This window comes from Natator depressus, chromosome 13 (assembly GCF_965152275.1).
Source record: "Natator depressus isolate rNatDep1 chromosome 13, rNatDep2.hap1, whole genome shotgun sequence".
NCBI lineage: Eukaryota > Metazoa > Chordata > Testudines > Cheloniidae > Natator > Natator depressus.
In genome coordinates, this window is record NC_134246.1 from 25,938,660 (window position 1) to 25,963,197 (window position 24,538).

General features: G+C 47.3%; 1 protein-coding gene across 3 annotated transcripts in view; it reads right to left on the bottom strand.

Moving 5' to 3' along the window:
• The window catches only part of TP53INP2 (tumor protein p53 inducible nuclear protein 2), a 48,692-nt gene extending 25,942 nt beyond the window's left edge, over positions 1-22,750 (bottom strand). Inside the window, exon 1 of one of the 3 annotated variants that reach the window (XM_074970273.1) lies at positions 22,422-22,750. The gene's annotated coding sequence lies outside the window, so the exon portion shown is untranslated. Of the gene's footprint in view, positions 1-22,416 lie in introns of all 3 variants that reach the window. The other 2 variants (XM_074970270.1, XM_074970274.1) reach the window with 2 other exon arrangements.
• Positions 22,751-24,538: the final 1,788 nt, after the last annotated feature.

Here is a 24,538-nt window from a genome sequence, read left to right on the forward strand (position 1 = left end):
TTACTTACAGCCTGCCCTGCCTGCAAAGCAGCTCTTCAGAGCCTCTTCCTGAGCATGTGCAGCCAGAGTTGGGGCTGCAAGAGCAACTGGGCAGCAGCTCAGTGCTTTTCTCGTTCCTCGCTTACGACCTCTCCTGGATAGTCAAACCCCAGGTGAGCTGTCCCTTCACCTGAGCAACCTCCACTACCACTGCATTGCCTCTCCTCTTAAGCAACCTGATCCAAAGACCATTCCATTGACCTTCATGGGCTCTGGATCAGGTCCGTAATGAGGTTCAGTGAACAGTGACTCTCCTACAAGCTGGCTTTCTAGCTCATGTGGTAGGGGCTGGAGTGTGTGGTGCTAAGGTTCTGTATTTAAGGCTCACAAACAATGGAGAATCTGTGGCCATGGTTTGTTATATTTGTACATTTATTGGGGGGTGGGGGTTATGGTACCAACCTGGACTAAGCTATTGCAGGGTGCAGTGCTTTCTTAGAGGTGGGTTGTTGGCACACATGAAACCACCTAGCATGCAGTAAGTACCGGGGTAGTCTGAGATGAGCTAGATGTAACAAGATTCCAGGATTCTGCAGTGCTCTGGTGCAGTAGGCTGGAAATTCTGCAGCACTTCATCTAAATATTTACAGACAGAGGCTTAATGTACTAAGCATGGAAATGAAGATGGCAGGACCTCTTGTGTTAGTAAATTCAACTTCTTTTAGACTAGCCTCATCTCTCTTTTTAAAAAAAAAAATCAAATGTGGATTTTTGTACACAGACTTCTAGGTCATTGTGGTGAATCTTGCAGGCTCAGAAAGATAATATTGCACCAGTTACACTCAGTTCATGCTTTCAAGGCTTTCTTCTCAACTATGAGGGCTAGAAACATAACAAAGCTGAGAGACTGAAGCACAGCTCTCGGGCAAATGCTGTGGCCACAGGACCTTAGGCTGAGTCCCAGGTATAGACTCATGTATGCACACCTCTCCCAGGTACAGTAAATCAAGTAACATAGTGTACAGCAGACTACCTGACAAAGTAATGCACATTGAAAAATATAATCCCAACTATACATTTAAACCTGCTCCCCATCATTTTATAACAAACAAAAGGAAGTATTTTTTCACACAATGCAGAGTCAACCTGTGGAACTCCTTGCCAGAGGATGTTGTGAAGGCCAAGACTATAACAGGGTTCAAACAAGAGCTAGATAAGTTCATGGAGGATAGGTCCATCAATGGATAGCCAGGATGGGTAGGGATGGTGTCCCTAGCCTTTGTTTGCCAGAAGCTGGGAATGAGTGACAGGACATGGATCACTTGGTGATTACCTGTTCTGCTCATTTCCTTTGAGGCACTTGGCATTGACCACTGTTGGAAGACAGGATACTGGGCTAGATGGACCTTTGGTCTGACCCAGTATGGCTATTCTTATGAAGGTCCAGCTGCCCGGTTAGGGCCGCTTTCCATCTTCTCTGTGTGTCCAGAGGGGATAGAGCCATGGGCCAGGATTTAGCCCACTGCACTCTGCTTCCTCTTATCTGCTGCAAAGACCTGCTGTGCCCTGGTAGTACCAATCTCCAGTGCAGATGTAATTGCTTTGGGGGGAGCCAGTTACAATATGGTTTCTCTGTTTGACATGGTTCCACTTTGGAGTATAGATTGGCCCTTAAATCTGCCCTGACCCCCTCCATAGGCTCTGGGCTGCATTCCTTGGGAAGGCTAAGGTCTGGCATCCCTGTTTGTGGGCATTTGGTCTATAAACTCATTCTGGGTGTAAAGCCACCTGACACTTCCCTGGTTTGTGTCAACACAAATGTTGACATTCTGACCATGGAGCACTTGATCCCTGGTGCTGCAGTAAAGCTGGACTTTTTTGCATTCAGCTATTTTAAAAAAGCATTCAGGAAGCTTTCCATTCACTGACTACAAATGCCCTTCAGGCCTGGTCTCCAGACAGGGGCACGGCTTAAGCACAGTCTATTTAACTAGCACAATGGAGCACTTTAATGACTTGCTCCGTTGTTTATGAAAGGCTGGAGAACACTGTGTAACTGTCAGCATCAAAGCTAATCCATATGGCATGTAAACACCTTGATGGGAACGGCTATGCAGGCGACGTGGAGAGGACACAAGAGATGGGTGGAACTCAGCTTTCAATTAGAAAAAAGTTGTGCTTGAAGTCTTACAGAATTTGAGAAACGGGGTTGTAGAGCTAGGGAAGAAGGAGGGTCGCATCACTCCGGTAACAATGTCATTCTCCCTATGAGAAGAGGGCCATCTTCTCTCATCTACAAAGCTGCTGGTATCTCCAACCATCACATGCCTGATTCTGCATGTTTGGTCGACGTTAGTTCCTGATCTCAATACACATGCGCTCAAGCTGTCCCTGTTCCTGTAGCAGCCCTCTCTGCATGTTACAGACCATTAGAGCGTCTCATTTAAATTGTGGAGTCCCTCCGTGTACTGAGAGGAGGAGAATCCATATAACATTCCTTGCATGGAGCTCTAGCCAGAATAGGCCCACTGACATGTACGGGATTACTCCCATGAGCTCATGCTACAGGATCAGCCCCAGGATTAGCACTCTATGAGTTTACTCTGCAAATGCAGACAGTACAGTCCTTCAGAAGCGTGCATCTACCAATCCTATAAAAGGGTATTGTGAGGCCGAGACAGAAAGCGCCAACCCAGCTTCGTACAGGGACTTAGCATTAGAGAGCCCAGCTCTCATTCCCAGGCCAATGGAAGAACCACCATCTCGCTCTGGCAACCGTTCAGAAATAGATTAATACTTGACCCAGATGTCCCTGACTTGGTGTCTTCCTGGCTTTCCCCATCACTAGTGGCTGATCCCACAAACTCTTGCTGCCTTCGTAGGGTTTCCATGGAACAATGGCAAGATTCAGCCCGAAGAGAAACACTTCCTTGTTTACAATGAGCCATCTCCTGCCTCTTAAACCCTTCAGTCAAGTGTCTGCTGGTGCTTTATATGGACATGATGGGGGCATAATGAAAGCCCAGAGAGTGCAGCACTGTGAGGGAGGCAATCATGATGACCACATACAGAGGCACATGGCATTGGTAGGTGAACTGGGCAGGGCTGCAGGAAGAGCAAAGGATGGTTCAGCAGTGAACGCATTGGTCCATGAGTCAGGAGAGCTGGGTTCTGTGCAACCTTGGGCAAGTCACTTATTGCTGAGTCCTCCAAAGCGGGGGAGATTCTGGGGGAGCAGCTCAGGTGTTGGGTGTTAAGACACAGTTTGGGCTTGATGTGCAGAGGTTCTCAGCATCTTTAGCTCCCACTGACTTGAAGAGGAGTTGTGGGTGCTCCACAGCTCTGCAAACCACCTCCCAGGGGGCACAAGCTGAGCACTCAGGAACTCAGATGCCCCAAATCAATGGCCACTTCTGAAAATATTGGCATAACCCCCCTGCCCCACACACACACACATCCCCATCTGTAAAGCGGGGACGGGAGGGAAGAAGTGACCTCCCTCTCAAGAGTGAAACCTGCACCAGAACAGGCCTCAACATGGGGCGGGGGGTAAGCAGTGGCTTGTTGCTTGTATGGGCCTTCTGCCCTGGGATGAATTCCCCCTCCACTCCCCATGTTTGAAGCTGGAGGTCACTAGATAACTGCAGAGCACTGTTCTGGATCAGAAGTGACAGTTGTTGACGGCTCAGATCAGCAATGAGGGGGGCTGGGAGGAAAGGATGTTGGTGAGTGAAATGACTCTTCTCTGTGCCTGAGTCTCTTTAAAACCTGCTCTATCCCAGCCTTTGAAATTGCTTACAACGAGCCCAGCTGGGCCCTTATTAAGGGCAGTGAAGGATTTTAAGCCCCTAGTCCAGTCAGCAACTCCCTACTGACACCATTACTTAGTGACCCTGGAAAAGGCGATGGAGGGAGGAGCTGTGTTCGTGCCATGGTGTGGACTGGGCTGGAAGTAGCAACCTTGGGTAACGCAGTTGGCACCTGTCCGGAGCACAGAGCTCCTCTGAAGGGCATAGGGAGGGTTGGAATAGGATCTGTGGCTCACATTACAGAGAGGCCTTGGCTACCAACTTCCTGAGCAGAGTGGGATGCAGCTGAACGTGGCTCTCCCACAGTGCTTGTCCTGGCTGGGGGAGAAGGGGAAGCCATTTCCATGAGAGGTAAGGAACTGACCCATTCTGACCTGATGCAGACGACAGAGGCTGTTCATGGTGGGCTCCTGTAGACTTCAGAGCTGGCACATAACCAGCCCTTGAAAGGGAACATGCCAAGCTGCTCAGGGTGGAAATAAGACCAACCTATTGCATTTTGGCTTGTGAGCCTCCACGCTTCTGAGTGGACTAGACTGACGCTGGACTCCTATAAATCCAGCTTGTTCATGAGACTGGCTCCTTCCAACCAAAGAGTGGTGGAAAAATCCAGCACTCTTTGTCTGTTCTTATAGGTGTCCCCATAGTGGTTCTGCAGTGTGAACATTGGCATGGGGGGCAGGGTGTCTAGAACATTGCCTCTGATTACACCCCAGTGCCCTCGCACTGGCCCCAGAAAGTCTAAGAGCTTAACGCTGAGTCAGTTACTAGTGCTGTCAGTTCAGGCAGTTGTTCCTTTAACCAGGCTTCAACGCTACCGGCATTTATCCACCTTCAGAGGAGCCACCTGCTTTGGGTTGCTGGTTCCTTGCTTTTGAGCGCACACAGACTTAGAGCCTGATCCAAAGCCTCTGAAATCAATGGGAGTCTTCCCCTGACTTCTAGGGGCGTGTGGCAGACCCCTGCTGCCGCCTGGGTATGATCTTGCACCATTAACGTCAATGGGCAAAGGGTCAGGCCCCAAAAGAGGCTTGACTTAAGAGGGCTCTCCCCTTCTTGGGACAGGCCTGTAGCACTCCTGCTTCCAGTCAGGAGATCAGAGGGGCAGCTGCTAGCCCCCTGGTGAGTCCATGGGACACAGGCAGGTCCAAGCAGTTCAGCCACAGTATTTTAGTAAGTTGCAGGGTGTAGGAGGCAGGACGAAATAAAGCTTGTAAGCTGCTCCCTGGACTCTCGTTTTTGTGATGTGTGCCATTGGTCCAATCTGCTACACTCCAGAGGCAGATAGCTCCACATGCTGTCTGCAGTTCCACATGCCCTGGGTCTAATATCCCATTGCTGAGTGTCTATTGAATAATTTGTTTTAAACTGAGTTTACTCTGTATCCTGCATTATATCTGCTTTCCCAGCCTTCACCCCACTCCTTCCTTCTGCTCCTACCATGGTGCGTCCTTCCTGCGCTATTTTCAGGAGCTAGTGTTTGGTTTTCTTTCACTCCTCTCTCTTTCCCTCCGTCTAGCTCAGTGCAGGGAAAGAGGGAAGTGCATCTTTCTCCAGGACCTCCCCTAAAAATGTCTCATTCTCTTCTCCTTTCCTATTTAGCCCCTCAGTCTTTCCCATCCAGTCACCTCTCCTCACTCTGGTTCCCTTTCTCCTTTGGCTCTTTCCTCAGTGGCTCCTGGCTGCTCCTCAGCATGGCTCCGCATCCACACACCCAGGGAAAGGAGCAGTGGCTCCTCAACTCCTCCTCCACATGCAGTGGCTACAGCAGCCAGCAAAGTGAAGGAGGCCCTGCCAGAGTGGGAGGGAGGCTGAGTGGACCAAGGACACAGCCTGGAAGCATCTTGCCCACCAGCAAGAGATGTCTGTAGTTAGTCTGAGAATGGTGATCTGCATGCTATCCCCTGTCCAGCTCCTTCATGCAGAGCTGGGTTGAGGCACAAGGCTATGCAGAGTGCCATGGAGTTGGGCAGTGTCTGACTCCCGGCTTTCAGGTGAAAGGAGAAAACGACTAGTTCTCAGGGAGGCGAAGACAGGCCTAAAAACACAACCTGAGCGTAACTGATGCAGAGCTGCCTGCTTGACTGCGCTGGAAGCCTGGAAAAAAGCTCTGAGGTGTGTCCTACCCTATGTGTCTCCACGGTGTTGATTCCAGAGGTGCTGCTCTAAGGAGCCCTAACAACGCTGCCCCAGCAGAGAATGAGGTGAGTGGTATTGGGGTTTTTCCAGGGGTCCCTTGTTGCCACCACTCCATCCTGGCTCTGCTAGGTTGGTATTGGCCGGAGCCCTCACACACCACACAGGCCTCTGGGTGGCTGGGGCACAAATTCCCCCTCCTTCAGGACAGACCCGAACTCCCTGATGCCTGGGTGGTCCAGGGAGACCCAGCATGCCCCCAGAGGAGATGATGTGGCAACCTGCCCACCCCATCCCACCAACCCATCAGATGGCTTGCGAGTAGGAGCCAAAACAGGGGTGTGGCAAGGGGTGTGCCTAGGATGCCAGAATGCTTTAATCCAACCCTGCTTTAGGGCTTGTTTACACATACACATTGCAGTAGAGCTTGATGACTACTCTATCTAATGCTTCTCCCATGGGCGTAGGTGTTCCACCTCCCTGAGAGGCGATAGCTATGTCAATGGGCAGTGCCCACCTGGTGACGTACCACTGCCTACATAGGGAGTTTGGTCAGTATAGCTGTGTCCCTTGTGGGGTGGGGGAGTGGACGTAGTTATACTGACAAAAGTGTGCAGGGTAGACCAAGCCTTAGTGCAGCTTGCTTTTGCAGCAGGAGGATCTAAGGTCCCATCAACAGCAGCACTGGAAGATCTAAGTGATCATTCCTGAGTTGCCATGGTTTTGTTACAATGGCTCCTCTTTACAGCATGGCAGGTACTAGATTCCATCAGCAAGTCATCTGAAGGCTCATGAACGTGTCTACGTTTGCTAAAGGCACATGTTGCCAAGAGCAGAAGTCAGTTGAATTTTACCATGGAACTGTGCCCCGCCTTCTAGCAATATAGCACTGAAACTTTATCATGTCTTTTTGCGTGTCCTCTGTCATGTGAGCAAGTTGTACAGAAAGTTTAGAACTAACACAGCCCAATCTGTGGCCCGATGTGACACGTAGGGTTGCCAGTTTAGGTTAGATGTATTCCTGGAGGCTTCATCCCATGATAATCTTTCATTCCTGGAGGCTCCAGGACAATCCTGGAGGATTGGCAACCCTAGTGATGGATAGATGTGTGTGAGAGAGAATTCTCTCTCTCTCTATCACTCCAATTAAATTGCCCTCTAAATCTTAAGATTTTTGCTTCTAATTAACAAAACCGATCAGGAGAGAAGATCTAAAACAAATATGTTGAAAGGCTTGGTTAAGGGTTATGGGCCAGATCCTCAGTTGGTTTAAGCAGGATGAGGACCTGGTCATATGCCTTCTATCAATTGTCACAGGTTCGGTGTTTTGTAGACTATATACAACAGAAAGTAACTGTTGGTTGCTTAGGTTCTTTTCTGCTTATGTTGCTGGCTGTTTATCTTGAGCCGCCTTAACTGTTAAACAACATGGTGTTTGTACACGAGTATATTTGTAAGTCCAAACTGATCCCTGGTGTAACTCCATTACTTTGAGAGGTGTTACACCGGGGTTGAATTTGGTTGATAACCAGGGCCACGGGGGCTGCTGTGTCCTTAAATTGCACTGCTTGTGAAAGTGGCCTAAGTTATAAGGTCACTGACAATCTTTTAGGCCTACACGTGGACTTCCCTTGGCAGTTGTCCCATATTGCATTGCAGCCATAGGTTATTTTTTTTAACCGATGTTTGCAGCAGAACAACATGCAAACTTAACGTCTAGCCCATTCTGCAATCTACTGCACACTGACTGGTCCTGCAAGAGGAAGAGGGGGATGGAGAGCTAGGTCGAGTCTGTGAAGAGGAGGAGTCTGGTGGTCCTCTAGGAGTTAATTTACAAGGGCCCTACTTCTGCAAAGCACAGAAGCATGTTCATTGGCTTCAGCAGAACTTAAACATGGGCTGAAGCATTTTGCTAAATACGGATGGACTTGAGCATATTCGTAAAGCTTAGCAGGTGCTTAAGTACATTGCTGAATCGGGGCCTAAAGTAGGAGGCAGTCTTTTGTCTTATAATTTGCAGCCATGTGAAATGCGTCTAAAACCAGTCCATCACTGGAATAAAAACGAAATGCACTTGGATACCATGGTGAAGGGGCAATCTTATCCAGGTTTTTGTAAGATGCAACACAGCTCTACATGGTCTCTCTGGAAACACCAGACGAATAGCCCAAAGCATTCTGGTTTAAAGAACCTAGGAGTTTTCTGAGATCCTAGAACGGAAGAGTGTTTGAAAGCACAGACCTTCTCTTTTGTTGCTCTAAAGTCTGCATTTTGCTCAGAGATTTGCCCCCCAAGATAGCAAGTTTCTTGCCTGTGTGAATTTTAGGGCTGAGTTATAAACTAGGCCACCTGAGTATATAATGGAAATCTCATTCCCCCCCTGCCCCCCCCCCAAAAAAACAACCCCCAACGCTCTAGAGTATAGACTTTAACTGATGCTCAACCTTCCTCCAAGCAGGGAAGTGGTATCCCTATTTCTCAGTTTGGGGGGTGGGGGGGAACAAGGCACAGATAGGTTAAGTTGAATGTCCAAAGTTACACAGTGAGTTTGGCAGAGTCGGACACTAAAATTCTTGGTTCCCAGACCCCTGCTTTAGCCACTGTCTAAGGCTCTATATTCCGGAAGCTATTGCCTTTGCCAGCTAGGCAGCTACAATTAGGTCTAGTAGGCCCCATAATTGCTTTTTCTTATCCGTTGTTAAAGGCCATGGAACGATGTCTTAAGTGTTTAATAATTATCAGTAGCCCAGTGCTTGCCATGAGCAACCCTACAATAACAAACCTGTGTAGGCAATCATGTTTCTGAGCAATCCTGGAACAACAAACCAGTCAGCGTGTCCAGTGGAAGACCGATTTCAGTAAGGGCACAAGGGGTTCTTACTAATGGGAATGCAGACTCTGGGCCAAATCTCCAGCTGTTGTAAATCAGTATAGTGCCACTGACTTCAATGGAGCTCTCCTGACTTAAACCAGCTGATGAATTGGCCCCCATGGTGTTAACTGTAGACTGGCTGGACGGAGGGTCTTGCTAGTGTGAAGTAAGTGGTTGTGTGAGGATAGTCACCAGGCCTGGCTCAAGGCAAAAGGGAAAGTGGGGAGGCCTTTGGCTTATTCTTATGGAACCTGCCCATACTGACACCAACTAAGCAACACCCTCAGAAATTGCTGTCGACTGGTTCCCCCTTTGGGGAAGATGGGATAGCAGTAACATGCTACTTGTGTCTTAAAGTGACTGTGCCCCGCCTCGCTCCCTCACCAAGTGTTTTATTCTGAACCACTGGATGCTAAAGAAAGAGCTGCAAATTGTTTCCTCAGTTTGTCTGTAAAGGGGCCCTTAAAAACCCTGGTGATGCACCTGGTGGAGGGGATTCTGAGTGCTGCACTTTTCCAAGCTAGAGTTTAACATTTAAGTCCTCCAACTTGCTCCTTTCCCCCATAGAGTCAGGGAATCCCGCCTGGTGAGTAGGTCTCAGCTCCTTGCCTGAAGGACTTAGACCCATATGGTTTGTTACAATTACCTGAGCCTAAAGCAAAATAAACACAAGGAGAGAAGATGGGGCACTAGTACGGCCACTTCTACACACACAAGGTTTGTCTTCGCTGCAAAGTAAACCTGGGAGTTGCTGCTGAGCCCTCCTCCTTCCCCACATGCCATCCTCTCGCCCAGGTTTGGTGGTGCTTTTGGCCCAGCTGGAGCTATAAACTAAAACCTAGGTGCTGCTTTCACTTAGGCTGGTAACTGGACCACCTAGCATTGAAGACACAAATTAAATCACTTAAGTTATGATTGTCCTCCAGAGCCTTCCACAATTCCACCTGGGCCCAGGCAAACAGACTAGTTATCTGACAATTCACCAGGAATTCAGCTGCTAAGCTTATTGTAGTGCAAAGACCCATGGGATATGCTCCCAGGCAGGCCCATCGAGAGAAATCTGGGGCCCACTTCCCCCACTTTATTTACACAGACTGAGATGTTCGGGGAGGGGGGCACGGTTTAGCTTGGGGCCCTACTAAAGTTGTCCCCCTTTCATCAGCCCTGTCCCCAGGAGTCCTAATGACACATGGGGGAGTGCAGTACTGGTAACCTGGGTAGAACCTGGCAGTATGGCTGCTCACACCTAAGCTCAGTTAACCAGGTGCCAGCCATCAGGGTTACTTCTGCAGTGAAGACATGCCCACCGTGAGCAGACTAGTTACTACTTTATGGGTGAGCAGGTTCCTTTCATTTCCTGCTCCCTACCCCCATCTATGAACCTCCACAATGAATGGAAGGGGGAAGTAGTTAACAAAAGGCACTTACAGCAACAGGTTCTGCTTTATGTGAAGACCTCCTGAGTGGCCTGCCAATCTTACATAGTGTAATCCAGGGGATGCCCTACAAGATAATGCAGAATGACTTGGGTGGCTCAGTTGCCTAGGGATCAGGTTTGAAATGCCCTGGAATCTCAGGTTTGGGCTTTCAGAGGCAGCCTTCCAAGGCAGAGAAACTGAATTCCATCTAGTTGATGATCGCTTAAGTGAAACCTCAAACTGAGGTCCTTATCTCTCCTGCACAGAGAGATAAGAGCCTGAAAGACCTTTCACAAGAGATAGGGTTGCTTGGGTGTCCTTGGCCAAAACAGCGGGATTCTTTGTTTGTTTGTTTTTTTTACTCCTATTGCAACATCAGGCATAGCTGATGCCAAGCTTGGTCATTCAAGGTTAACTGTAAAGAATGCACAAGGGTCATGCTTAGTGAAGGACGCTTCCGGGCATGTTTGTGTCGTGTGTGATTCTTGCACTTTTGCCAGTACAGCCCACCAGTGGTGCAAGTAGGGCAGTACAGTGTGCTGTACCAATAAGTTACTTACAGCCGGTACGGCGTACCGGAAAGAGACAGGAGCAGCAGAACATGGGGCTGCCGGGTGGGGCTTCCACACAGCTGTGTCTCCTGAGTCCTGTCCGGGGTCTGTACAGCAGCCCCACCAGAGGACAGGGGTGGGGGCAGCACAGCCGCACCAGAGGAGCTACCGGCGTGCGGCCGCCCAGCAGTCCCACGTTCTGCTCCTTCGGCCCGCGGTTCCCAGGAGAGGCCTGCGGTTCAGGGCGATCCTGGGAACCGCAACGGCGAAAGGAGCAGAACCCCATGCCGGCAGCTCCTCTGGCGCAGCTGTACCACTTCCCCTCCCCCCGAGCCCTGTCCTCCGGCGGGGCTGCTGTACAGACCCCGGACAGGACTCAGAAGATGCAGCTGCATAGCAGGGCTGGGGATGGTATAGCCGTGCCAGAGGAGCTGCCAGAGTGGGGCTCGGTTGCCAGTATGGCTGAAAAAAATATTCTCTTCTGTCAAAGGGAGCTGGTTTGCAGCTCTTCTGCTGTCTGGGTTTTTATCCCAGTTGTGGAGACGCTGCTGGGTCCTGTCTACACTAAGTTGCATCTGTTGTAACTAGGTCCCCAGAGTCCGTTCTTGTAATGTAGATGGCCTTAGATGCTTTGTCCGCTCCAGTGTTCAGAGTAACGACAGTCTCTTGTCTCCAAATAGATACGCAGGAATCAGTTCACCCACCAGTGAAATGCAGCTAATTCTGGGGTACAACATGGTTTAACAGCATTTGGCAACTGCAAAACCTACATCCATCTAACTGAAATTAAAGGTGGGTGTGTGGAAACTTCCCTAAAAGGGGACACACTGGCATATAGTGGGAGATGCAGTCATATCACTGAGGCCAGCATACAGAGGAGAATGGGAGCATGAACTACAACTTCCAAGAGGCACTATGATGGCAATTCCTAAATGGACAGTTCCAATTTTTGACTTTTGATTGGGAAAAAAAGTCAAACTTTTTCCACAGGGGAAAGACTCCTCCCCTAATTCTTTCCAACCAGTTCTAGTGTTTAGCACAGTGTAAAAGACTGTGATAAACTCCCCACAAACTCTTCCCTCTTAACAGAACTCCACAGCTGCTTTGTGGAGCACTGTGTAGGGCACCCAGGGAAAACTCCTCCAAAAAACCGCACAGGTTAGCAGACTCCTGTAGGCTTGGGACAGCATCCCATCACTTGGCTAGGTGAGCAGTCTGGCCTTGGCCCTGCCTGTGCATCGCTTCCTCGAGACTAGGAGCAAAGTGTCATAGTGTGAGGTAGGGATTGGAGTACATAAATCTACTCCCCCTTCCCAGCTGCAAAGGAAGCTAGCCATGGAGTGACAGTTCAGACTATCTGTGGATGACCCTGGGTAGGGGACATCTGCTCACAGTCTGACAGTTAAGGGACTACACTATGCCGGGTGAATGGACAAAAGCTTCGTTGTGTTTGGGCTGGAGAGAGAGGGGGAAAAAAACCAAACACAGATGGGGCTGGTGCCACCAAGTTCTGTGTGATACAAGGTGCCATCTGTGAGACATCGACCTCAAGCCTCAGAGCGGCAATTCACTGTATGCAGAAGAAACACCCCGTTCTCCCCTGCATATGAGCAAGTACAATCACTGTGGTACAACATTTTGGCTGACACTTGGTTTGGGCTGGGGCTCCGGAGGCGGGAGACTGTTATTGTGGTCTCAAGGCACAAGATACAACCTGACCTACCTTAACCCTTATCTGCCCTCAAAGGATTATAAATTCCTCTGGGTTTTTCTTCTCTCCACCTGCCGAACTCTGCTAATCCCATGCAGAATTTTCCACAGTTTTGTATAGGTTGTTCTCCAGTCAGTACTGCCTTTTCCCTAGGTTGGCCCTTACCCTTAAGACTGACTCAGGAACTGGCAGCAAAGGAAGGTGGGCCAACTGGAGTGGCCCCAACAGAAGGAAGAGGACCAGTCAGAATTCTGAATCCTGGCCCGTCCTCGGTTTCCAGCACCAAGAGACTACCTCTTCCCTGCCACAGCAATCCCCAGTGGCCAGACCCACCGTGGAAAATAAGCAGTCTTCAAATGACACCCCCTGAAGGCTAAACTTGCTTCTTAAGGGTTACGGTTGTCATCGCTCTTCTGAAAAATCTAACCATTCCATATTTTTAAGCACTTAAACAGATTCAGATAAGAGCTTGTTTATAGGCTTTATTTTTTCCCATAGAGCTGCATACATAATTAGCTTTTTTTTGTGAATCACTGTCTCTGCAAATAGCCCTAGAAGCTAAGAATAGGAGAAAGGAATGGCAACAAAGACCTATGATGCATAGGAATGCTGCTGAAGCTAGGAGTGGGAGTCTGTTTCTTCGTAGCTAACAGGGGCAGCAGATTTTGAATCGCAGGCTGTAATACTATTCAGAAAATGGCACCAGGATCCCAGAAACTTTCCATAAATACTACACAGCAGGACAGGGACTGACGACAAACACTACATTCTTCCGAAGCTGAGCTAAGAATACCCCGTACAGTCGTCAGTATAATGCACTGGAGGCACCAATCGAGTGCATGCCTATGATGCTCTTGGGAAATGCTGTTTTCAGCTATTTCTACAAAAAAAGACACACAAATAATTCTTCCCTTTGGTGCCTATAATCGTCCTATTCTTGGAGATCAAAATGCTATGCCATGAAAGAACATCTTGGGATTGTGACATTTAACTAGAGCAGGATTCTTAAGCAGATGGTTTTGGGAACTATATTAACCCCATAGCTCTTCAAGACCACACCTGTGTTTTATGTGCTTGAGTAATCGCCCTCACCTGTAGGTCAGCAGCAGCACTTGAGCATGGGCCCTTTGATGCCATGGCACACACCTCTAAACACCACTAGCTAAAGGAAAAACTCCATTATATGGCAACAGCAGTAAGGCTAATAGCCGCTGAAGGGGGATGCAATACATACTTTACGTTTATTGCTCTAGCAAACAAGATAGGGTGAGGAGCTCTATGCAGCCTTCCAACATTGTGGTCACCCAGACAGTAATAAGTTTTTTGGATGGGTAAGTGACATATCAATATCTTCATTAGCATCAATCTTCACAGCAAAGGGTGGGGGAGCAGACCTTGTTCCTGGGCTCGTAAGTCTTCAGAGCAGCTTTGCAAGGCTGGGTTAGTGCATTTAGTCCATCATTATTTAAAAAATCTCTGCAGATCAACCTCAGTGTCCATAAGTGGCTGCCAACTAACAGTGAACTAAATCCACTAATGCATTTCCCAAAGGGAACTTTGTCCATGTTAATTGATGCCCAAAGTTAGCCAATTTCAGGATTAGGATCTATGTAGAGCCATCGACTCCAGTGGCATGTCACTTGGGCTCAAGGGTCAGTCTGTGAAGATTGAATTCAGGCTCGGGGCCTTATCAGTTATTAAATGCTGAAGAGATGCTCTGAAGTTGGGAAATCTAATATGAAGAAAAATGTTTTTTATCAGTAAGTTTTACATTCAGTGGAGAAGACCACTTTTGCTTTGATCGCTCACATACTGTGGACCAAGGCACTCTGGCATTGTGCAGGAGAACCAGAAAAATGAAACTATCGAGTTTTTCCCCAAGCTGAGTGAAATGCAGAAGGCAAACAAACATCATACATGGGTTTTATAGCTATTTCAAGTGACAAAATAACCACTCTAAATAACTTGTGGTGGAGGGAAAGAAAGGTGTGGGGGGTTTTTCACCCTCCCCAAAAATGTCATGCTTGGCAGCATCCCTTTAAGAATCCTGTCCCAACACCTCGCTGAAGTTGATAAGTTTTGTTCTGTCACTGAAGTGGGCACAGGGGTATTCTCACCCTTGTGGGTGAGAAGTCGAGGGAAGTACAAACCCTGGGCATACAAATACTCTGCAACTCCCACAGTGAAAACAGCTTTGCTGAAAGCAACACCCAATGGGTCAAATTTGTCCCTGATATAAATCCACTGGAGTCCGTGGCACTTCGCTGAGGATAAATTTAATGCATTACATGCTGTATGTAGAGAAAAGTCAACAGTGGACTTCAAGTTATTACCCAGAAGTCTGGGGTTTGTTCAACAGGCTGGGATAGAGACTGGGAGTAGATGGGTCATTACACAAAGTAAAACTATTTCCCCATGTTTATTCCCCCTCCCCCCACCCCCACCCCTCACTGTTCCTCAGATGTTCTTGTCAACTGCTGGAAATGGCCCACCTTGATTATCACTACAAAAGGTGGTCCCCCCACCTCCCCCGCGCTCTCCTGCTGGTAATAGCTCACCTTAAGTGATCACTCTCCTTACAGTGTGTATGGTAACACCCATTGTTTCATGTTCTCTGTGTATATAAATCTCCCCACTGTATTTTCCACTGAATGCATCCGATGAAGTGAGCTGTAGCTCACAAAAGCTTATGCTCAAATAAATTGGTTAGTCTCTAAGGTGCCACAAGTACTCCTTTTCTTTTTGCGAATACAGACTAATACGGCTGTCATTATGCAAGGCACTGAATTTAGCCGTATGGAGTGGAAATCTATCAACTTCATGAAAAAACTCGTTCAGATACAGACAGACATCCTCTTCCTTTCCAAATGCAAACAGATGGACATCATACCAAAAGGACTGAAGGTAAAAAATCCATTACAATCTACATACCACACAGACTATGCTGACAGCTTGTGCCACAAGCTCTCAAAGAAACTGCGGAATCACCTGATCAACATCCTCTACAGCAAACAGGGAAAGATTAAGAATGAGCTCTCAAATCTGGATACTCTCATAAAAAACCAACCTTCCACACCAACTTCCTCGTGGCTGGACTTTACAAAAACTAGACAAGCCATTTACAACACACACTTTGCTTCTCTACAAAAGAAAAAGGACACTAAGCTCTCTAAACTACTACATGCCACAAGGGGCTAAAACAGTGGTTCCCTTAATCCACCCAGCAATATTGTTAATCTATCCAACTATACTCTTAGCCCAGCAGAAGAATCTGTCCTATCTCGGGGCCTCTCCTTCTGCCCCTCCACCCCCACGAACATGATACTGTTCTGTGGTGACCTAGAATCCTATTTTCGACGTCTCCAACTCAAGGAATATTTCCAACACACCTCTGAACAACATACTACCCCACAGAGACCTTCCTACCGAGACTACAAAAAAAGAAGGATTCTAGGTGGACTCCTCCTGAAGGTCAAAACAACAGACTGGACTTCTACATAAAGTGCTTCCGCCAACGTGCATGGGCTGAAATTGTGGAAAAACAGCATCACTTGCCCCATAACCTCAGCCGTGCAGAACACAATGCCATCCACGGCCTCAGAAACAACTCTGACATCATAATCAAAAAGGCTGACAAAGGAGGTGCTGTTGTCATCATGAATAGGTCGGAATATGAACAAGAGGCTGCTCGGCAGCTCTCCAACACCACTTTCTACAAGCCATTACCCTCTGATCCCACTGAGGGTTACCAAAAGAAACTACACCATTTGCTCAAGAAACTCCCTGAAAAAGCACAAGAACAAATTCGCACAGACACACCCCTGGAACCCCGAGCAGGGGTATTCTATCTGCTACCCAAGATCCATAAACCTGGAAATCCTGGATGCCCCATCATCTCAGGATTTGGCACCCTGACAGCAGGATTGTCTGGCTGTGTAGACTCCCTCCTCAGGGCCTACGCTACCAGCACTCCCAGCTATCTTCGAGACACCACTGACTTCCTGAGGAAACTACAATCCATCGGTGATCTTCCTGAAAACACCCTCCTGGCCACTATGGGTGTAGAAGCCCTCTACACCAACATTCCACACAAAGATGGACTACAAGCCGTCAGGAACAGTATCCCCGATAATGTCACGGCAAACCTGGTGGCTGAACTTTGTGACTTTGTCCTCACCCATAACTATTTCACATTTGGGGACAATGTATACCTTCAAATCAGCGGCACTGCTATGGGTACCCGCATGGCCCCACAGTATGCCAACATTTTTATGGCTGACTTAGAACAACGCTTCCTCAGCTCTCATCTCCTAATGCCCCGCTCTACTTGCGTTACATTGATGACATCTTCATCATCTGGACCCATGGAAAAGAAGCCCTTGAGGAATTCCACCATGATTTCAACAATTTCCATCCCACCATCAACCTCAGCCTGGACCAGTCCACATAAGAGATCCACTTCCTGGACACTACAGTGCTAATAAGCGATGGTCACATAAACACCACCCTATACCGGAAACCTAGTGACCGCTGTATTTAACCGCATGCCTCCAGCTTTCATCCAGACTACACCACACGATCCATTGTCTACAGCCAAGCTCTACGATAAAACCGCATTTGCTCCAACCCCTCAGACAGAGACAAACACCTACAAGATCTCTATCAAGCGTTCTTACAACTACAGTACCCACCTGCTGAAGTGAAGAAACAGATTGATAGAGCCAGAAGAGTTCCCAGAAGTCACCTACTACAGGACAGACCCAACAAAGAAAATAACAGAACGCCACTAGCCATCACCGTCAGCCCCCAACTAAAACCTCTCCAACGCATCATCAAGGATCTACAACCTATCCTGAAGGACGACTCATCACTCTCACAGATCTTGGGAGACAGACCAGTCCTTGCTTACAGACAGCCCCCCAACCTGAAGCAAATACCAGCAACCACACACCACACAACAGAACCACTAACCCAGGAACCTATCCTTGCAACAAAGCCCGTTGCCAACTGTGTCCATATATCTATTCAGGGAACACCATCGTAGGGCCTAATCACATGAGCCATACTATCAGAGGCTCATTCACCTGCACATCTACCAAGGTGATATATACCATCATGTGCCAGCAATGCCCCTCTGCCATGTACATTGGTCAAACTGGACAGTCTCTACGTAAAAGAATAAATGGACACAAATTAGACGTCAAGAATTATAACATTCAAAAACAGTCGGAGAACACTTCAATCTCTTTGGTCACTTGATTACAGACCTAAAAGTTGCAATTCTTCAACAAAAAAACTTCAAAAAGAGACTCCAGTGAGAGACTGCTGAAATGGAATTAATTTTCAAACTGGATACAATTAACTTAGGCTTGAATAGAGACTGGGAGTGGATGGGTCATTACACAAAGTAAAACTATTTCCCCATGTTTATTCCCACCCCCCACTGTTCCTCAGACGTTCTTGTCAACTGCTGAAAATGGCCCACCTTGATTATCACTATAAAAGGTTCTCCCCCCCACTCCCCACCCCCGCTCTCCTCCTGGTAATAGCTCACCTTAAGTGATCACTCTGGTTACAGTGTGTATGGTAACACCCATTGTTTCATGTTCTCTATGTATATAAATCTCCCCACTGTATTTTCCACTGAATGCATCCGATGAAGTGAGCTGTAGCTCACGAAAGCTTATGCTCAAATAAATTGTTAGTCTCTAAGGTGCCACAAGTCCTCCTTTTCTAAAAGCACCATGGTTTAGCGTGTGGATTTTTAGAAGCCACCTTGGTCTCCTTTTGATGCAGATATGTAACAATATTAATAGGAGTACCTGTGTATATGTATATCAAGGGATGAACAAGCCAATAGCTCATTTTTATGTAAAAGCATAAGACTGAGTGCTAATCTGGAACATTTTACTTTCAAGATACAAAGGTCTCAATCCTGCAATGAGCACCATGGGCTTGGAGCCCTGTATCTGCACAGCACCCAAGTAGGGCTCTGTGGATGTATGGTTGATCTGTCTGGGCTGAGCTTATTGTAGGATCAGGGCTAAAGAAATCATTTATTATAACTCAGATGTCTTTACTCTTGGCGGCAAGCACTAGATATTAGTGCAAAATTATTCCTTAAAGAAAAACTGCTGGCATCTCATACATTCATTCAGATATTCAGTGATTTTGATGTAAACCATGGAATGTTTACTGTGACAATTGGAATTTTTTTTTTTAAGCAGGTCTCTCTGCTGCTATTGGGAAGAAGGGTGGGGGGGAACTTACTGAAGGGCAAAGTTGCTGTGTTTTTGTTTGTTTTTTAATACATCTGAGACTAAATGTGGCAGAATTATAAACTAGATTATTCTATTACTGGAACACCTAGGAGCCCTAGTCATGAACCAGGTCTCCATTGTGTGAAGTGCTGTACAAACAGAACAAAAAGACAGTCCCTGCCCCAAAGAGTTTACAATCGAAATATGATCCAACAGATGGACACCAGCTGATGGGGGAACACAAGGAAACACGGTGACAATATTGGTTAGTTTGATAGGCTGTGGTCCCAGTGCACCAGTAGCCTAACCATTGTCAAGTTTTTTGTTTGTAGGTATTGTGGAAAAGGAGAGCTTTTTAAGGAAGGGAAGGACTAGGGTGAAACTCGCCCCTGGGCAGAACACAAAGCCCCACAAAAATTTTAATCACGGCTTCTGATACAGAGCATGTCCTTGTCTATGCTTGCAGAAAACCATGGTCAATACCTGTTCAGCTGCGCCCATTATTGACATCCCTGGCCAGCAGTGGGTATTTCTTGTAGCAGGGACAGTGCTTTAATCTCCCTACACTTAAATGGCATCTAGCCCTTGGTTTGGGCTCTGAGTGGGTGGGGGATGTATCTAGCCCCTAGATTCTGTCTACAATAGGGAAATTTACAAAATGATTCCCCCCCACACTTCTGACCCCAGGGCTTCTACTAGTTCTAGCACTGATGAACCGAAGCTAAACTCCCTTTCCCCATTGCTAAGAACCCACAACTAGAGCCAGATTTTCAAGGGCTCAGCATCTCGCAGCTTTTATTGCTCTGGCCAGTTAATAATGTAGGTGACTTAAAGGAAGCTGCTGACTGCTCAGCCCTTATGAAAATCTGGCCCCTAGAGTAGACGATGATCTAATGACTTCTAACCACCTGAAAAGCAAGTGGTAAGAACAGGTCCAGCAGCCAGAATTTGCCTGCAGTAGGGCTAATGTGCATCTAAACAAGTTCAGCTGAACAGTGAGATTTGTGGCTGTTCCTGTAAACTTCCATAGTGCAGAGAGGGTTGCAGCATACACTTCAATGTGCCAGTGCCGGTATTTGCATCGGTCAATCTGCTAAGGCCTAACATGAAAGACACCAGGGCCTTCAGCAGAGCATTTAAGCCTATGCCTAAATCCCACTGAAGTTAATGAGACTTCATGCATGCGCTTAAGTGCTTTGCTGAATCGGGGTCTAAAAATCTAACTAGTCAAAACTTCAATAAGATGGGATGTGCAGGATTTAGCTTAAATAGATCTGTAACTAGCATTTCATGATGGCAGCATTTCCAGCCCAAATAACTTATAAGAAAGGGATTACACCAGTTTTGCATGGGATCCATTTGAAAGTTGTTTGATCTCAAAAAGTTTTTGAGTTTCAGACCTACTCAAGCAGCTGCAAATAATGTTTTTAAAGTATTTTCTCTCTCCCCTCCCCTATTAGCTATATTTATGGAGCCGCCATACCACTAAAATAACTTTCCTATTTATTTTTTCTAGTTAATGGAGCAATCTAGGATCTGCATTACTGATTAGGTATTAAAGGATATTTCATGTGGAACATTTTTATCCAGCCATAGCGTTTCATTTCACTCAAGTACTATGGCATAGCTGAACATTTTGTCATCTTAATGGTATGAAAAAAAATAGGTTAGGTTTGCTAATCTGCATGTGACGATACCAAATTATATATAGCCATTAATATAGCTCAGTGAAGCAACCTCTGAGTTCTGGCTAGCAGTGTAGCTAGCGCTAAGGATAACTTCCTAGAGCAAAGGTGAGTGTTAATATCTCCCCCCCTCCCCCTTGCTCAGCCTTATTCAGTTGAGCAGCCTGACCTTGCCTTGCTCGGTAAGGCAAAGATAAAAATATTACCCACTGTCTTTTGCCTACAAAGCTGTCAAAGGAATGTGCTGCAAACCAGCACTGAGGACATTACATCCCTCAGCACAGGTCAAAAGAGGACAACTTCAGTATGTGTTGTGGAGGAGGGCTGGGTTCCAATGTCATATGCAAATCACGCGCACGTCACCACAGGCTTCCAGCCAATGGGAATAGAGATCCGCCTTTAATCTTAATCCGTTGGTGGAGAAACAAACAACAAATAGAGACAAGGGGGTATTGACTGGAGCGGTGCAACTGGCCACCAGTTGTTTTTTTCTGCAGACGCGGGGGGGCGGGGGGAGGAGAAATCTGCCCCCTTCCAGGAGCCGGGGCTTTGTTCCTATTTATGTTCTCGAGGAGGAGGCGAGCCAGGAGCCACCCTCCTTGGCACCTCTGCCAGTTTCCAAAGAAGGGTAGATGGTGCCGGACAAACACCCAGCCCCGTGGTGCCCATACCACGGCTCTGGACAGCCTCTGTCCTTCCCTAGGCAGGCTTGGTTGCCAAAACCCGAGCGGATCTGGTGCAATTCGCACTCTCTTGTGCATGCAAGCGAGAAATGCTAACCCTGCAGTGAAGGAGGGGGCGGGGGGAGGGAAGAAATGGGAAATCGATCAGGAAACAAGCCAGGCACCAACTTCGCTTTGCCCATCCACTGTAAACGCCTGCGGGGGAGAGTAGTGTATTAGCCGAACAGAGACAGGCCCGATTTGGATCGTCTCAGCATAAGCCGCTGTCTCTGGCTCGGAGAAACAGCTTGAGCCAAAGCAGCAGCCGCAGCACGTCACCCCTCTGACCTGCAGTTGATTAGGATGTACACTTCCCACTCGCCTGCTATGACCTAAACGGGCTCTCTGCTCCCCTCCCCTTCTCTTCGTGTGCAGTACTGATTTATACCCCACTGCTTGTGGCAAAAGGGAGTCGAGACAAACGGCTCCTCCTGCATATGAGCTGGAAAGAGAGGAATACACCCGCCGGATCCCGAGTCCCAGTGCATTGTTTTTGGCGACCTCGTATGTCTTTTGTTTAGTACCAAATCCAAGCAAAATCACCATCTTATGTAGTTAGGAGGATTGGGGTTTAGCTGGGGCCATTTGCTCTCACAAACCTGCCTCGACATTATGATCCCCCACGCCCGCCCCATTATTGGCAAGCCAAGGAGAGAGAGAGAGAGACTCTTGTGTGGTTGAAGTAAGTAAGAGCCTCTCTCCAGATCCAAAATGACCCTGTTCTTTCACCCTGGTCACTACAGGCCACGGTTGATGTATAAAAACAACAAAAGACCAACCTCTCTTCATAGCTTAATAGTCTCTGTTTGCTGTAACTCAGGAAAGCTTATGCTCAAATAAATTTGTTAGTCTCTAGGGTGCCACAAGTCCTCCTTTTCTTTTTGCGGATACAGACTAACACGGCTTCTACTCTGAAACCCAACAAGGTAATGAGCTCTTTTCTCCCTTCCACCCAACAGCCACCTCAAATCGTAATGCACACAACGTACTAAAACACAAAGAGATGCTCCTGCCTGCACACAGCCAGCTAAATACAAAGGGACCTTAAATCACACACCAGCGAGAAAATAGATGGCTCTTAAATCTTAATACACCTTCACACCGAGATTTTAACACACACCCAACCCATTCAATTCAGAGGGAGAGAGAGAGATCTTAAAAACGTAAACAACATTTTTTTATATATATATATATATACTGCCCGCAGTACAAAGAGATGGCTCTCAAGTTTGAATTTAGCCGGCCACATTTCAGAACAGAGGATGGCACTTACCTTACCTTTAATGTCAGCAATTATTTTGTAAACAACACCGCAAGAAACCCACAAGATTTTTAAAATATCGTAAAGCACCAGCTTCAGGCAGTCTGTGAGGTAGTTTTAATTAAAATCAACAACAATATTATAAATGGAAATTAAAAAAAAAAGATGCAGGAGGTGGTGGTGGTGGTGTGTCTGTTCTTCTCAGAAGATATGCACCATTGCAAGCTGTTGGCGGCGGCTGCAGTTGGGGCCGGACCCTCCCTCCACTGGCTTCAGGGTGATTATTATTATTTTCTGTTATTGCTGCTGATCTCAGACCAGATCAGAAATTAGAACGTCCAAACAGCTGATTGTGGCGTCACAAAGGGGCCAGCCCGTCGAGGGCGTAACCCGGCGGACAAGCAGCCAATGGGAGGCAGAGCTGGGTTGGGGCTGGGCTTCAAGGACGCGCCCCTTCGAGGGGATGGGGGAGGAGCCGGAGCTCCTCCTCGTGAGAGCCGGGACCCGTGTGGAGTCCGGGTGCGGCTGTGGGGGGCTTCCGATTGCCGGCTGCAGCGTGGCACTAGGCAAGGTCCGGGCTGGGGGTGCGGAACTGAGCATGCGCCTCCTCCCCACTCTGTCTTCGGGAGAGAGCAGCAGCCTCCCCCGACCCCAAATGCCAGGTCTTCAGTGGGCTTCCCAGGAATCTGCTCCTTCGCCCCCTTGCAAGCAGGATAAAGGGCAGCCCAGCCCCCGCCTTCTGCCCATCCCACCCACACGGGACTCCCTTCTTCTTCTCTGTCTGACCTTGGGCACGCTGGGTGGCCTCTGCTTTCCCATTTCAGCCCAGTAGCCAAATGCAGGGTTTGGGCAGTACCTTGTTGTAGTGCCCATACAGTGTGTGTGTGTGTGTGTGGCTGTGGATGCTGAATTTAGAAGCAACTGCCTCCTGCCATCTTGTAACTGTTGAGCGGTTTGAAATATGAGCACTTATTACCACCCCCCAGTCCCAAGGTAGGTGAGAGTGAAACCACTTTAATTGAATTTCAGTTGCTTTTTCATGGACACTTCGCACTAGTATTTTGTTATGGAACATAATTAGCCAGGAGGCACATGTGTCTGTATTAGTGCCTGTTCTAGCCATGCACCTAGCTGCTGATACAACACCTTCCCTCCCCTCCACAACTGAGACACAAGGTATATTTGTCTTGTGCTCTCAGAGCGTGCTTACTTAACAAATGCTTACATATTCACTTCTGCAAATTAATTTGGAAATATTGGAAAATTATAGACTTTAACTGATTATAAACCAAACCCATGGTCAGCTGTTTTCTTCATTCCCCTTTTGGTTTTGTTTTGTTTTATGCTTTTCATTAATTTCCATGCTAGCTATCACTACCTGGTTGCAATTTGCAGGCCTGTTTGCTCTTCACTTGGTATATGTGTTTTATCTACTAAAATAATTTGATTCGAATAATGTGGGTAGGTTGAATCCTATTTATATAATTTTTTTTACAAAATTGTAATATAGAGTAGGGAGATGCATTTTTGTCTTCAAATCTTGTGATTGTCTTAGAATAGTTTATGATCACAGACTGGACACAAGTCGACAATGTGATGCAGGCACAAAAAAGGCTAATATCATTCTGGGGTGTATTCACAGGAGTGTGATACAGGAGATAATTGTCCTGCTCTATTCTGTACTGGTGAGACCTCAACTGGAGTAGTGGGTCCAGTTCTGGGTGCCACATTTTGAGAAAGATGTGGACAGATTGGAGAGAGACCAGAGGAGAGCTACAAAAATGGCAAGAGTTTTATTAAACCTGATCTCTGAGGAAAGATTAAAAAAACTGGGCATGTTTAGTCTTGAGAAAAGAAGACTGAGGCAGGACCTGTTAAGTCTTCAACTACATTAAGGACTGTTATAAAGAGGATGGGGATCAATTGTTCTCCAGGTTCACTGAAGGTAGGACAAGAACTAATGGGCTTAATCTGCAGCAAGGGAGATGTAGGTTAGATATTAGGGAAAAACTTTCTAACTGAACTCTGGAATAGGCTTCCAAGGGAGGTTGTGGAATCCCCATTACAGGAGGCTTTTTAAGAAAAAGGGTAGACAAGTACCTGACAGAGATTGTCCAGGTTTACTTGGTCCTGC